This window comes from Cyrtonyx montezumae, unplaced genomic scaffold (genome assembly GCF_038088225.1).
Source record: "Cyrtonyx montezumae isolate F1298 unplaced genomic scaffold, pur_monq_1.0 scaffold_11, whole genome shotgun sequence".
Lineage (NCBI taxonomy): Eukaryota > Metazoa > Chordata > Aves > Galliformes > Odontophoridae > Cyrtonyx > Cyrtonyx montezumae.
Window position 1 is genome coordinate 2,858,409 of NW_027071837.1, and position 15,056 is coordinate 2,873,464.

The window sequence follows — 15,056 nt, forward strand, 5'->3', positions numbered from 1 at the left end:
AGCGTCTGGGGCGGCGGATATTTCTGGAAGGACGAACTGTTAATTGCTTAGCAATGAGCAAAACAACGCAGTCATGCTGCAGCACAACAAATAATTACATAAAATTACCAGGTGTTCAAAGTGTCCGGCTCAGGGAAGTAATAAGAGGTTATGGAGCCTTTTTTTCACCTTTGCTGCGTTACAGATTAGGTCAGTGATGAGCACAGCTGTGCCACTAATTGGCATCTTTGTAGTCTCAAAACAAAACGAACTACACGAGTTGACCCCACTGCTGAATATCTGTGTCCATCCTGGGCATAAACACAAACCTGCATGGTTTTAGCCCGTCACTTTGGACCTGCTCAAAAAGAATGGCTTTTACCGAGTCTCCTGCCATCTGCCTGATGCACAAACCTTCACAGGTAGAAAAATGCAACAGGAATCTGAAGTCTGTCTTCAGTAGCATTTATTCCTGCGAGGGGCTGGGAAAGCTTTCTGGATGAGAGAGGAGCAAAGCAGAATCTCCCATTGCTGCAGCCAGAGGGCAGAGATTAGTGACCGCCTCCTGGGGCTGAGAAGGTGTGCTCACTGCTGTCTGCTCAGGAAAAAAAAAAGAAGGAAATGAGAGGTGAGGTGGAAGGTAAGGCTGAGAGGAGAGGAAAATCCCTTCTTTCAAAATGCAGTGTCAAAAGAAGTGTCAGAAGGCCACACACTGCAAGAGTGACTGAGCAAGTGACCCTGCTAGCTCGGTAGTGATATTTTCTGCCTGCCATATAGGCATATATACCAAATATATACCAAATAGGTTTCCTGATATTTGCAAATAATTCCAAGTTGTATGATGCTATGACCTTTCTCTGTCAAAACCCTGCAGCACCCTGTGTCTGACCTGAGATTGTGCCCAGGAGTGATGTATGCAGTTCTTGCCAGGGAAATTCAAGAGTGTATGTGGTTGCTCAGTGTCTTGCTTACCCTGTGAATATCATGAGATGAATTTCTGAGCAACAGTTGGTGTTTGGAGGGCTGTGCCTGCTCTGCAGCCAGCATCAGTGCCAAAGAGAGCCCACTCAAAGGGGTGAATAGAGTTCGTCCAGATAGAAATGTTAATGGGTTTGGAGTCAAAGCTGAGTGGCAGTAGGGTTTGTTTGGAAATAGGAACGTTCTGGAACAGTTCTGAGCCTGCCCATGTGTTCTTCCCCAGAGATGGCTGGAAGGGATGGTTTTTCCTCAGGTTCATTTGGTCTCTGTCATAGTTGTACAGAAAATCCTATTTGCAGCTTCCTTTCCTAGCTGCATTCGATTACTGCTAGCTTAAATGAATTGCAAAGAGCCTCGATCCAAACTGAGCATCCTGTGTTCATCTCTGAGCTGACTTTAGTATGCAACTTCAACACATGAAGCAAGGAAAACCACTGGCATTTATTAGCACAAGCCAGTGCCGGGTGGTGAGCTAAATGCCTTGTTTATATAAGATATACAATAAGAAATGTTTGGTACAGCATGTTCTCCCTGAGAAGTCAGCACAGCTTGAGCATGCCCTGGCACCCTCTCTGCACATTTGTCCAGTTTCTCAGGCCAGATTTTGGGCAGAAATATCATCTCGCTGCCCTGCAACTGACTGCCACAGCTTGGCTGCTGTCCATGACGGGTCCCTTTCTCCTACCCGTGGGACACAGAGATCCAAGGGTAGGGTAAATTGCTGGGCATCCTCGTGAAAATGAGGGCTTTTGGATATCGTATGGGAGTTGTCTTGGCAGGAACACAGGAAAGACGTAGCGTGGGGATGAGGTGGTCTGGCAGCCTTCTCTAGACACTGGCAGGCTCACTGCTCACTTCTGGACTCTCATTCCCTCAGAGAAATATGAGTGCTCTTTTTTGTGAAGGGCTGTGCAGCCTGTCCTGGGGTGTGCCCTCCTCGTGTCTGCCTGCTGCAGCAGAGAGGGGGTTGTGCTGAGCCATGGCCACTGACAGGAGGGACCTGAGATCCCCTGTGGTTCTGCCTTACCTGTATGTGGAAGGAGCTCAGGGCTGTTCTGTTTAGCACCACATACCCCCTCCTCTGAGTACTGTGGCTGATGGATTGCAGGGTGTGTACTGAGGTGCCTGAGAAGCACTGCTCCCCCATTTTGATAGGTTTCTCAAGAAACAAGATGAAAAAAGCAATACATTCAAAAGAAGCAGCAATCAAAATGGATATTTGCTTATGGAAAAGCACAGGTTTAGTAAGAGGAGGTTAAAGTGATGCCTAACCCTGTGGGATGCCCAGCTGGCAGCTGCAAGTTTGGGTGTATTTTCCTCACCTAGCCAGATGCCTGCAGACCTTCACCCACACCATCATTTCCATTGCTGTGCTCTGCAGCACTCTAGCATTGTGATGCTTTCTCAGGCAGCAGGGCTGAGTGTTGGTGGGCCCATGTGCAGAAGGAGGCACATCTGTGTCTGGAGACAGCAAGGATTAGAGCTGGGTGCTGTACCTCTTCTACAGTGGGAGTCCGGAAGCACCTCCCTACAGTACTTGTGTCCCCCATAACCTGTGGGATTTCTGTCCATCCACCCATCCATCCATTCATACATCCATTCACCCATCCATCCATCCTTCTATACATACATACATCCCCCTCCGTGCCCAGGCTGTAATCCTGTCAGCTTCAAATGTTAGCCTTTATGTCTGTAGGTGGTGGTGTAACTTCCCTCAAAAACAAGTGTGGTTTTGTGTGTTGTATTTTTTTTTTTTCTTTGCTGCCTGTCTGCCCTTGTCAGTAAGCCAAGGAGAGAAGCCAGCAGGAGACTTACATGGGTGATATAGCTGCAGTCCTGGCTGAAATGTTTCAGGGCCTTGGTCTGGAAATGGAGTGAGCCAGCCCTGCTAGCTGCTTCATTCAAATGTTGGTTTCTATTTCCTCTGCAGTTGAGAGAGAATCTGAATTTGATATTATAAGCTCTGGACAGAACACTGTTAATCCCAAAAGCATTTCACAAATGTTTTCACAAACCAGAGTAATACAGAAGTGAATGTGGGTCGTACCACTGATTTTCCTGCTGTGATATACGTCTGAACCTACACCCTCACCCCTCTGACAGCCAATAGCTCTTCTGTTTGAGCAAACATAGGTATGCAAAGCTCCACTGTATTCCCTAAAGACAAGATCCAGTGTGAGTTTTGGTTCCAAAATGCATGAGTTGAAATAATTTTCTGTTTTTACAGCAAATAAGAAAGTCAACAGCAATATCCAACTCAGTGTGCTGCAGTGGTGCAAATGTGACATATCCAACGCAGATGCCCTTCCCGTAGCCCCCTGTGCTTTGCCAGCAGATGCATGCAGGCAGCTGGCAGCTGAGGTTGGAAGTGGCCACAGCCATCCCTGCCCCACTGTGCCCTGCTAGGCAGGGTGCAGTGCCATGCCCAACACACAGCACCCTTCAAAAATGACAGAAAACTATCTACATTAAGCATTAGGACAGTGGCCAAACATGCAGTCCTTTCGCAATGACAGGAAAGTGAAAATAATGAATACAAAATGTGCAAGGCATGCAGCTGTGTCATGACAGTGTAGGAAAAAATGGAGTGGCTACCACTGTCTCTTGAGAAAGCAAAGCACTTCATACGTTGGACAAAAGCAGCTTAAAATCTGTTTCTTCTCAAGTCTTTGGTGAGTTGATGGTTATATGGCACGTAAGTGCTCAGGGTCTTGCAGAATGTGGAAGGATTTCTTTGCAGATGCTGAGCAACATTGCTCTGCACTCCCTCAGCTGCTACGGTGAGTAATGTCAGGAATTTTACATGTTGGGAAATAGATCTCGTGACCCTTCTGCTGCTAACATCTGACCTTGCAAACCCCTTCTCTTACTGCAAGAGATCCCTTCCAAAGTAAGGGCAGAAGAATTTGGTTATCTACACAAATCCTTACTGTTGTGAGCTCATGGACTCTAAAGCATCATGGATCCCTTTTTAACATAATGTGCTGGATGTCCTTGTTCTGCTGTCAGCAGTCTTCTTTTTGACAAGTATGTTGTGCAGAATTTGTTCAAGCATCTTTGGAAGAGGATTCCACCACGTGCTATTTGATATGCAGTAAGTATATTTGACAAAAGTCTAGATGGAAATGTAATTTCAGACCCAGATGTAATTCATGATATAATCAACGTATCAAATAAGAGAAAGATTTGTTTTTCTTTCAAATTTGTGCTAATAGACTGCTGTCTGGTGAAGAAATTATATAACCTAAGGGAGTTGTTTTCAAACACAAGTCTGGAAAAAAGATTTGAGAGTACGATACTAGATGTACTGTATTAACTGGGGAAAGTCCCATGGACATCACTGGCTCTCAGCCCAGGATTTGGCAGTGATTTCATTTTGATTCTCTTCAGCCAAAGGACTGCAAAGAGATCTTTCTTTCATCCCGGGGGTGAAATTACTCGCAAAAGTCAGGAATGTTTATTCCTTTGGCTCAAAGTCCAGATTGGATCTGAACTGCAGTGGGACCACCTGCTTGTAGGGGCTCTTCTGCTGAGGTTTGATACTTTGCAGGTGACTCTCTCCGGGAATTGGGGTACTGGAAAGATGGGAATGTTCACAATGTTGGGCTTTGCAGTAGATGCAAGAGTATCCAGAGTAGACTTCATGCTGAGGGCAGGAGCAGATTTTATCAGTGCCCAAGTTGGGAGGTAAATCACATTGCCACTGATGGCTAACGCAACGTTTGGGTTAAGCAAGACTCAGACATACCATCAAAGAAAGTCCTGCCATTTGAAAAGAAGTCAGAGGTTCATGTGGAACAAACAGGGTGGATTCAGCACGAGGGTAGGTTGAATGCCTCTGAATAATCACTGGGGAACGTTTGCAGGTTTTCCTTGGGTCGCAGAGCAGGAGACAGTACTGAGAACATGTTGTGGTGCACTGGGACACAGATAGCACGTGGTCTGGTGAACCACACTGATGCGGTTGGAGACACATGAAGAATGGTTGCTCCCAGAGCTCCCCCTGCTGTGGATCCTGCCATAAATCTTTGCTGTGTTGGGGTTGCTACCTGTGCTTGTCCCACAATCCTGGCCATAACGTGGCTGCAGGGATATGTGTTAGACCAGCTTAAAAGGTAACAGCAAATCCAGTCACTTCTAACACTGTGTTTGAACAGCTCATAAAGATGCAGTGCAGTGCTGACAGTTAGCATCTACAGGAGCATTTCTCTGTCCTGCAAGCAAGTTCATCTCATTTCTACTGATGGAGAAAGCTGCTGTTCAGCCACACCATGGCAAAGCATGCTTTATTTCCTCATGTAATCTCACATCACAGCACATACTGCTCTGAAGACTGAACATGCTTGGAGGCATTTGTTTAGCACAGAGTTCATTCTGCAAAAGCACAGTGCTTTTGAAAGAAAGCGATTGTGCTTTCAAGTGGTTGTGAAATACTGAAGGACAAATTAGAACCCTTGTCCTGAAGCCATATTGCCAGATTGCTCTCTTGCTGTAGGCAATGCCTTATGTCCTCATTAGCCTCTTCAAGAAAGCTGAATGCTCCATAAAACTGTTATGTGTCTCTCAGTCAGAAGCTTCAATCCTATTAGGATTTTACTATCCACGTGAGTCTCTTAAGTGCTCCATGATGTAGCATAGTTCTCTGCTTTTTCAGTGCACGTGGGCAGCAAGAAGATATCACTGCAGTGCAGGATCTTGGTTCAAAAGGAGACGTGAGGCTCTGATGGTGGTTCTGGAAATTACTTGGGAAAGCCTAAGCAGGGTAGTGGAGAGCAACAATTCTACCTTCAGATCCTTTCTGTATGTTCTTATATCTGAGTTGGATGAAGAGATGTTGCTTTGTTTTACAGGGATAAGATACTACATGTATCTCCCAGGAGATTGCTGTGTGCATGAAGCATTGTTCAAGGTTTAGGCTGCTAGCCAAGGTACTCAGTTTCATACTCTGATTTATAGTGAATGCATTCCAGTTGGGAAACAATGGGCTATTTTGCAGTAATGATCTTAAATCTTTGCTGAACAAAGTCCTATCGATTTCCTTTTTTTCTCCTCAAGTCTGTAGGTCATGTAATGCCATATCAGACTTTCTCCAAACGAAGAAAGAGTCTGCCTAATGCTTATTTACCACAGTGGGAAACCATTTTCTTGGAAGGTATGAAATCAACAGCAGTACACTGATGATATTATTTATTTTTGTTAAAAGGAGAGAGTTGGACACGGAAATTCAGATTGCAACCGGCTGTGCCTTAAAGCATTCAGCATCTCTGTTTTGAGTGTGGGTCAACTGCTCATCATGAAATAATTGTCTGATTTGGTAGTTTTTAAGTTACTGACAGTTTCTGTGGTGCTCAGAAGAAAACCAGTTCTACTCTACTCAGTGATTTCACTGATGTATTTGTGAAAGCTCCACCAACCCACAGAGCCATATCAAAGCTGAGAGAGAGGTGAAGTGTGGTTGAACAAAAATGTTCTGAAAAGGTACTTGCTGGTGCCAGACTGTCTGTATGGAGCTGCAGAAATCCCTGTGTGTTGTTCAGATCATGGAGCAGAGCAGGATCTTTGGCTTCCTTTATTTTCAGCAGTGAGAAAGGATCTGCAGCAGTTTGTTTCATGGACCCTCTGGTGTTGCTCTTCTCCCTGTATTGGCCCTTAAGGAAGCCTCGAGCTACTGGAATGGTTGGGGGAGGATCTGAATTTATGGGTTTTCTACTTCATGTTTCTTCCTTGTTCTCCGGAGATAGTTGGGTTTTCACGCACTGCCTGCACATGGAAATTGTGCTCCTAGCTGGCTGAGCTTAATCTCACTTGGATGAGAAATGTAGATGACATGGGTGGTTCCCTAAGGCATGTGTCGAGCATCTCTGTTAAATATTGACTTTATGTGCTTTATGTGTTTGGCTGGTCTTTCAGTGGTACCCTTGCTTTCAAAGGCATCTGCTGTACAATAGGTGCAGTATAATCTCAGCACAATCACCTTGTCCATTATACTGTGTTCAAGCACTATCCTGAAAACACTTCCTCACTTCTGCTATTCACTTTGTCCATCAGGGCTTTGTATTATCAGTACGTGCAAGCACAGGGGACTCTAGCCCTGGACTAGATGAGTCATCAAGGGTTGTCTATATTATGGCCCCAGAAACGTGCAGTGACTTTAGGGTTAATTGCATTTCTTGCTTACCTGAAATATCCTTCTAAAAAATATTCTACGTAGAAATGAAGTGCAAAGAAGATAAGGTGAGATTCCATCTAAGATTATACATTGCAAAAAAGCAACACAGAGGGCACACACTTCATTCTTTGCTGGTGATGATCTATCTGGAAGGAAGTGTTCATTTTTTCATGAGCTTTATAAGCAGAAGCAGGATGTACCTTCATGGCTTTTTCCATAACACAGCATAGGAATACTATAACTGTAGTGTAAGAGCAGTGTGTTTTGGTTGTGTTCACTGCCATGAGCAGTGCCCCTCTGGCCATCTTCCAGGCAGCAAGGCTGAGTTAAATAGTGGAGTTGTGTTTTCAGTATGCACAGTCACCCAGAGCAAATTTATCAGCAGCAAACTTTCCTGCAGCCTGCAGAGTCCTCCAGTGTTTTCTATCTTGTGCAATTGAGGAAATGTTCTTCAACCAATAACACACAAGAACTGAAGGAATGCCCCAGAGCTTTTCTGATAAGCTTCAGAATTCCGATAGTATTAATGTCTTAACTTTCCAAACCTGAAGAAATAACATAGATAACGATACACTCAGAATGAACACTCACAGACAAAAATTCCTTTGTAAGGTTATTTTTAGCAAGATGCCATCGGAATATTTTTGTAACTTCCAACAAAAATGAAAGTCAGTATTGAGAAATACGTTGCTGCCCACCAGCCACATTCACTCCAGTAACTCCCAAAGGAAGTCAAAAGCACCCAAATTTTGCTTTGCTTTCCCCTTCTCCCCCTTGCTCTTCAGCAAGCCCATTGAAGTCAGCTTTTAGAAGCACTGAAGTCAGCTTTTAGAAGCACCAAAGTCAGCATTTCAGAGCTGAACTTGACTGTCTTTGCCTGAAGTGGGGTTACAGCTAGTTACCCTTGTTAGCAGTTACCTCATCAGCTCTGCCTGTGCATGGCTGCTTTCTTACTCCAGATACTCCTTGGTTTCCATAGGATGAGTTAAGATTTATTTCTTGTTTTTCTCCTGATAGAATGCAGGTTTTGCTGTTGATTTTGATCTTGTAACATAGCACTTTATAAATGGCAGGACACAAGAGGAGGTTGTTAGCTTTGTGTTTGTTCCAAATGTGTTAACATTGTCTTCCTTCCCTTAAATCCATTATACAAACGACCAGAGTGGTGCTGGGAGGCTCCTAGCATATGTAACAACTGGAGAACTCAACACAGGAATCCCTCCTTGTACTCAATTAAATAAACCAACCCATCTAATTTGGCTGTCAGTTTACTGCCTACACTACCAAGTGGGAAGCTGCAGCCTTTTCCCCTTCAGCTCCTTCTTTCCTTTCTTGCTGTTGGACCTGCTTGTTAATCCCAGTGAAACCAGGAAGCCTTTCTGAAGGTGGGGGGTGTTGGTGGGCTGGCAGTGCTTCCTTCAGCCTCCAGCATCAAACTCTCTTCCTGACTTTTCTCACCTATACAAAAGGGTCTGAGAACAGAACTTCCTTAACGGTGAGGATCCACTTCAAATGACATGCAGAGGGAATTCTCTTACATTTCAGTGAATATATTTCTTTTTGCTATTTCACTTTTAAGTGGGAGAGAACTCCAAGGAAAACCCTACACTGAGCAATCAGTAATTATGTCTGCATCTAACGTTGTCTTGTCTGAATTAGAGAATAAGACACCTCCCCAGGGCATCTTCCCTTAGTTCCTCCCAATTGTCTTTCTCCATTCATTTTTATCTCTTTTCAGTGTAGGGAAACTAGCGGAGTTTGACCAAGATTTTTCATCCTGTAGCTTTGTAAGTCAGCTCCTTTTTTCACAACAGCCTGAACTTGTGTGAGTCATAAAAAGCAATTATTTGTGTAGGTGTAACTTGGGTGTAATGCTCCCGTGGATCTCTGTACAGATTGCAGGGAGAAAACTATTCCCTAATACCATGTCATGAAAAATCTGCAATGTATTTCCTGAAGAACTGGTCAAGAATTGCTTTAGCATGATCCTCTAACATTTTTGCTTCAGGGTTTAATCCTCTGAACAGGCATTTCTCTGATACTCAGCAGTGTACTCAGGGACACCAATGACAGCCTTTCCTTTTTTTTTCTTTCACCAGGAGACAAATTGGGCTTTTTACTGTCACTTGTTTTGAAGGTGGAAAAGAAACTGCTACTGGGAGAACCTGGGAAGGGTGTGGGGGAAAAGGTTGCTGCTGTATTTACCTTCAGATGGAGGGAGGGAGGGAAAGGGACTGCTCAGTATTTGTTTTTGATCTGGCAGCTAACAGGTTCCTGGTGTTCTTTGGAACCAACGTTTCACACAGTCAGTCTCTCCCTGTTGGGCAAGAGTTTTGTTGCTCCTCAGGAGCGTAAGCATCTTGAAACGGTGCAACTGGAGCACAGAGTGACAACAGGGCAAGGGACCACAGAGCTGGCTCCTGTCCTGGGCTGCTGAGTGGCAAGGTCTGCTTGGAGCAGTCAGTTGTCACCGAGCTGGCCATGCCTGGCTGCTGCAATGTGCCCGGAGGTAGCCAGCTAATGAGAGCTGTGCTCAGTAGCTCAAACGTTGAGAAAGCAAAGCCCAGTGTGCTCAGTCTGAGCATGATAGCTGGACCAGAGCCAGATGAGTGGGAACGTTCTTCCCAACTACAGCTATGTGCAAGTCAACAAACGTCCCGGTGGTGTTTATCAGCTGAGGATTATGAGGGCAGAAGCCTTTAAGGAGAGGTCTTTCCTATGCAGGAGAAAAGTTATCCACGTTCTCCTTGCTGTTTCACGATGGTGGGCAGGTTGCTATGCCAGTCTCAGAGCACACTGTGCCCAAGTGTCCCACAGTCATACATCTTGACACCAGATGCAGAGCACGTGGGCTTCCCGCTGGAGGAGGCAGGCTGTGGGGTTTGAACATTCCTGAAGTGCAGTAGAATAAGGACCTGGGAAGAAGGAGGAGATCTCAGTGCCACCTTTAGTTTCTGCTTCAGCAGAAACACTTCTAACTTCAGATGAAATCCTCCTTCCTCCACCCTTTCAGTGAGGTCACTGTAGCTGAGGAATGTGCTTATGAGTTTTGGGAGAGAGAAAAACACCCCCTCCCACACCCTCAGAACCTACGCTGCCCTCAGACTTAATAGCATGTTACCTGCTGGTATCATGGTAATTTCATGAGAGGTTTATCATCTGTTACCTGCAGTCCTCCCCACTCCAGTCTGGGTCTGCTATCAGCTTCTGAGAAGCTGCCAGAAGTCCAGCTTCAGTGTCTGGCAGAACTGCAGAGATGGACGTTCCCCTTGTACGTGGCCCTGTCCATTCTACCTCTGGTGCAATCCTTGAGAAAGTGTTGGGGGGCAAGCAAGCTTTGCCTTCTGCTAATGTTCTGCTAAAGCATCCTGCATCTGATCAGATTTGGGACTCTCAGTCTGAGGCTGGAAATACAAATTTCAGATGGATTTGCTGGTGGGTGAGGGGACGAAGGAGGATAAGGAGACATACATGTTGGTTGAGCAATGGAGAAGCATCTGTCTCTTTCTTCACTGCATTCAGATGGAGCACGGGCTCTGGGCTATGCTTGTGTTTAGGCACACCAGTTATTGGGACTGAAGACTACACACATATGCAGCTTTTAGGGATAACCACGCATAACTTTTGACACTGTACCAGTCCTACTGAAGAATCAGACAGGTGCAAGGTCTCGAGTTGCTCTGCACTGCAGAATGCTATGCAGTGATAACCCAAGGTGAGATATGTAACTTAGTATTGTCTTCCTTGTTTTACATAAGAGGAAACAGAAAGATACTATTGCCCTCTCAAGCTGAGTGTCTGCATTCCTGGCATATCCTCCTACATCCTCACTGGCAGCTGTGGGTGCAGAAAGAAGACAGAAATTGGGCAGCAGTGTCAGACTCAAATGGATGCTCTTTGTTTCAAGCTTGATGCTCTGTCTAGCATGCCATATGTTTTCTGTTTAAAGAATTGTAAGAATTATATAAGCCATGAGAAATATGAAACGGTGCCAGTAATTCCATTTAGCTCACCTGATTTTGTAGTAACAGAGACAATAAAAGTGTCTGTTCAGAAATGTTGAGATACCGTGAATTCTTCTCTTTGGAATCACGAAAAGCTGAAAGTTTGCTGTTAAACAACTTTCTGAAAGGTTTTACTTCTGAAGATCAGAACAACATTAATATTAGTATTTTTGTTACTGGATCAAGCATTTTATGGCTTTTTTAATTCACTTTTTATTGGAACGTAGAACTCAGGACACTTTTTAATGAGCAGAGCCCCAGTTTTTCATAGCAGTGTGGTAGAGAGGAAGGTGAAATTAGAAAGCAAGTAAGACATCTAGTTCAGAGGATTTCATTTGGCAATTGCCCGTTGTTGTCAGTTTCTGAACTTGGCCTCGAAACTGTTGTGGGCATGGCTTTACTGAGATGCCTGCACCCCACACCATAAGGGCAGATGATGGGTTCTCCAGTTCATTCTCTACAGCATTTGTCTTTGGCAGTTGTCTTAGATACAGCCATATGCCTCAAGAGCAGGAGCAACTGTTTCAGAATTCCCTGTGGGAATGCTCAGTCTTTTCTGGAGTGATGAAATCCCGATCCTGCCGTGGCAGTTCTGTTGGCAGTGCCCTGATGTGTATTTTGTTTGCTGTTCCCTGGCCCTGAAGTAATTTGCACTCATTCAGGTCTGACTGTTGCTATACTGGGGGATTCCAGTTTGCAACAGAATGAATAGCTCTGATCTGACTATTTTTATTCTGGTCTTTCCCCCATTTCTTTCCTGGAAACGGTCACCTTGCTCTCTCCCTGGCTTTGGTAAACATTCTGTAATCATATATGACCTTTAGAAGTATTTCCTTGCCAAAAGCCAAATAAAAATCCCTGTACAGTAATGATTTCTTTTGTCATTACAGTGTTTCGTACAATCTGTGATGATTGCCTGCTGTTTGGTTTTAACACAGTGGGTTCATTGCTTCATACAAAATTACTGATCAAATGTGATTCCTTACCAGAAGGAGTATCAATCACTATAGGAGGAAGGGAAGTCAAGATCATAGAATCATAGAATGGCTTGGGTTGGAAGGAAACTCAAAGGCCATCCAGTTCCAACCCCGTGCCATGGTCAGGATTCCCAACCAGTACCTCAGGCACCAGTGCAGGCTGCCCAGGGCCCCATCCAACCTGGCCTTGGGCACCTGCAGGGACAGAGCATCCACAGCTTCTCTGGGTAACCTCTTCCAGGGCCTCACCACCCTCTGAGTAAAGAATTTCCTCCTTATCTCTAATTTAAACCTCCACTCTTTCAGCGTAAAACAGTTCTTTCTTGTTCTACATTATCAGACCATGTAAACCTTGTCTCCCTTCTGTTTATTAACTCCCTTTAGGTATTAGAATGATGCAGTGAGGTCTCCCTGGAGCCTTCTCTTCTCCAAGCTGAACATCCCCAGCTCCTTCAGCCTTTCTTGAGCTTAATGACTAACTATACTTGACAGCAATGAAAGCTTCCTGATGAAGAGTGCTGTAGCAGCTCGTATAAGACACTTCTTTTTGTTTACACAACCTGCTCTCAGCAGTGTGTTTGATCTCATATCGTTATTATGGTACAACAGATAAACTCTTTGATTATGTTGCATTGACTTAAGCTCACTTAAGGTTCATTTAATGTTTTCATTGCTATGTACCTGCAGAAGAAAATCAACATCAGATACAGAAACATAACTAAAAGAGCAAACAATTAAAGTATAATTGATGTTGATAAATTTAATAAGACAAGACTGAAACTCATACCAACCTTGACCTGGATGCCACAGTAAAGTGATGAAATATAGCACAGCAATGGGCCTCACTCCCACGTGGGCTGACACCAAACACCTCTAGATGTTCCTATCTCCTCTTTATATGTCTGTGCTGAATCTACTCCTGCTGTTTTGCAGCACAAACATGAGAAGATTTCCTTACAACAATGCATTTCATTTCATCAATTGGAGCGGTGTCAGAGAAAGGCATTTTTAAAAAGGTAGACGATGAGCATCCCATAGTATGTATGTCCAAGTCTTCTTATCCCTACATTATTACTGGGTTGTAATTCTTGTGAAAACAAGATTTCTTTTGAGAAGTCCAGGGTACCATTCCTGTTGGAATGGACAGGAGAGCTTTCCCCCATCCTTGGGCACAAGGACTGGCTCTGGGTGCATCCGATGCATGGGCTGTGCCTTTGGCCACCTATAAAATACCAGTCAAATTACAATTAAAAAAGGTCGTGAAACCTTAAACAACCCAGCAGGCATAAAACTGAGGGCAGTCCAGAGATACCTGAGACATCTGTGGAATTAGAAATGTTAGACTTGTAGAGGGAGGGGTGGGATGTACAGCCCACCCTGCTTCTCAGCTGGGGTTATCTATGCAGATAATCAGCACAAATTAGAGTCAAGCACTGGGTCAGGGAATAGCACACGCTCAGGACTGGGGAAGGGGATGGCACAGGGAAGGGTTCTGTGTATACTTTTGCCCAGGTATGACACGTTTGGTGCATCTGAAAGTGTAATAAATGAGCCTTCCATTGCTGCAGCAAGGGAAGTACATCTTGGATCTCTCAGTGCAGAAATCTGGCGCCTAACTTCATTCTGATTTGGATACTTTGAGAGATGATGATTCAAAGGTTCTTGTTCCTCGGTTAGGCATCAACCTGCCAAATTTTTTCCTTCCAAGGATCTTAGTCATGGCTGTGTGCTCTCTCTGGTGGAGCAGTGACTCATGGTCTTTCACTCCAGTTGTGACCGTGATGTTGTTAGGCTTTTTAAGCCAGTGTGGTGAGTGCTTTCATGTTTTTGCAGTGCTTATCAATGCAAATGAGATATCTGCAGGGATTGGAGACGACTGCTCCGCAGCCAAGATATGAAGAATTTCATGCTGAATATAAAACTTCCTCTTTGAGGTGCCAGCTTCTCGGCACTCTGGAAGCAGCTGCTGTCCAGTTCAGCTCCTCAGCACTCACTGCCAAGCAGCAAAGTCCTGGGAGATTGTAAATGAGAAACAGCAGCTTTGGTAACATCTGTATTCCAAATTCACAGTGTGTCTGCCAGGGTCCCTTGTGCTCAGTGGTGTTTGGTCACGAGACCCTTTGATAACAGCAGTAGTTAAACTAAATTGTAGGCTAGCAGTTTATAAAAATAAACAAATTTAATTGTGTTAAATATCAGGAACAAACCAGGCCACAGTAAGGGCAGCAAGAGAAGCAGAGGGAAATGACAGCAAGAAATGGTCCAACCCTTCATGAAAGAGCAGTGCAGGTTTGGGGGCAGTGCTGGGTAGGAACACTGCAGGAGGGAGTGCAAGGAAATGTTTATTTGCAGCTTTCTTGTGTAAATCAACGCATTATCTTCCTCTTATCTGGAGAGAAGGAGACTGCAAGGAGGAAACAATAGGTGAAGTCAACACTGTGTTTGTGTGGTTTCCATAAACCCTTCCTAATCTGGGGGAAAGTTGAGGAGTTTGATACTTAATCAGATGACATCTTGAATCTTCATAAAGTACCGATTGGAATAAAAAATAACCGCTGTTTCTCCCAGATCTGTCAGCACGTGTTGGCTGTCTCTGGATTCATTTCACTTTGGGCAGCTGGGGGCTATTACAAGGATATTTTGCATTGGGGAGTTTGAAAGGGAGAGCAGTGGGAAGAAAATCTAGTTGCTAAAGGTACCTATAATGTTGATTTTTTATTTATATTATTGGAATAACTTCAAGATTCTCCTGAGCTGCATCTATAAACAGAAAAAGGATTGGATTTGAGTTATGCTTTCAGGCCAAGAATACTGGTATGTATTTCCAGTTATACAATGTTGAATATAATTCTCAGCACTGTAATCTCTATTTGATCCGATTTAACTTTGATTTTTATATATATTTTTTGCCTATATTCAAAGAAAAATGCAGCCAACAGTGAATATAAC